At 41.0% G+C, this 1,299-nt stretch overlaps 1 long non-coding RNA gene across 2 annotated transcripts in view; it reads left to right on the plus strand.

Moving 5' to 3' along the window:
• LOC140339773 (uncharacterized) overlaps positions 1–1,299 on the plus strand; it is a 35,581-nt gene that overhangs the window by 28,359 nt on the left and 5,923 nt on the right. The gene's annotated exons all lie outside the window — the stretch shown is intronic.

The following is a 1,299-nucleotide window of genomic DNA, read 5'->3' on the forward strand; positions in this document are numbered from 1 at the left end:
AGCCTTCCCACCTACCTACCCCATTCTCAGCCTTCCCACCTACCTAGCCTTTACACAGCCTTCCCACCTACCTACCCTATACAGAGCCTTCCCACCTACCTACCTGATACTGAGCCTTCTCACCTACCTACCCCATATGCAGCCTTCCCACCACTCCTATTCTGTTGCCTGTCTTTGTAGTTCTCTTCATTGAATTCCATTTCACCTTGGAATCAAATTCATCTCCTGTGCTTTGTATTCAAATCCCTCCACAGCTCTTCTCCCACTTACCTACTTGATACACAAATCCTTCCACAGCTCTTGCCCCACTTACCTTTCTAAACTGATATAAAAATATCCCCCTAGCTACTCTGTTCGCTCCTCCAATGACATACTAATGACTCTCACGCGACCCGACATTCTCACCCAACTCTCTGGAATGGTCTTCCTCATCCTTTTCGGCTTGCTCCTTCTTTCTGCTCATTAAAAGAGCCCTCAAAAGCCAACGCTTCAACCTCACCTACCTGTCTTCTGTCTACTAAAACCCTCACTACTTCCCACCATTCCATATCCCCTTGTTTTTGTGTAATACTTTCCCAACCTATGCCTGTATCTGTCTATCATTTGCAACCCTTATTTAATGTACAGCGCTGCGTAATATGTTGGTGCTATATAAATCCTGTTTATTATTAACATTTTTATTATTAATAATAATAATAATAATAATAATTAAAAAAACAAGGAAATATTAGGAAGGCAATACCCATCTGAATCCTTTAAGATTATACAGATTCTTTCATAAGCCTAATCTTGTTTGGTTCTCTTTAAAAGGAAGTTGCGGCCTTAATTATATTTTTACACTTTCCCTTTTTATCTACTTGAATTTTGTTTGCTGAAAGAGTTAAGCAGCAGTCATTGCTGCAGGCATTGTGGGTCTATTTGCATGGCAGGCTGTAAGTCATTCATTATCTTCTATGAATCGCACACACATGGGCCTGCATGCAAATGTCTCAGCATGTTATTTGTAAGTCAATTACCTGTCGGCAAAAAATTTGGAATGTCTGAAAACCACACAGGCCTCCAGGAGGAACTTTGTGTCCTAGGTGTGTCTACACCTCACTTTGTGTTTTCTTACTAATTGTCTGTGTGCTTCCCACTCTCTCGTTACCATCGCAGGGGCTTGTTAATTAAGAGGTGACACTTTTTCATGTTTTTTCTAATAGAATTTGGTTTTCATGTCAAACTTTTGGCTCTTTTTAAAACCCATTACCCCGTGTCAGACAAAGCTGGAGTTTGTCTGACATTTCTCATCCAGGGGCC

Source organism: Pyxicephalus adspersus, chromosome 10, assembly GCF_032062135.1.
Source record: "Pyxicephalus adspersus chromosome 10, UCB_Pads_2.0, whole genome shotgun sequence".
NCBI lineage: Eukaryota > Metazoa > Chordata > Amphibia > Anura > Pyxicephalidae > Pyxicephalus > Pyxicephalus adspersus.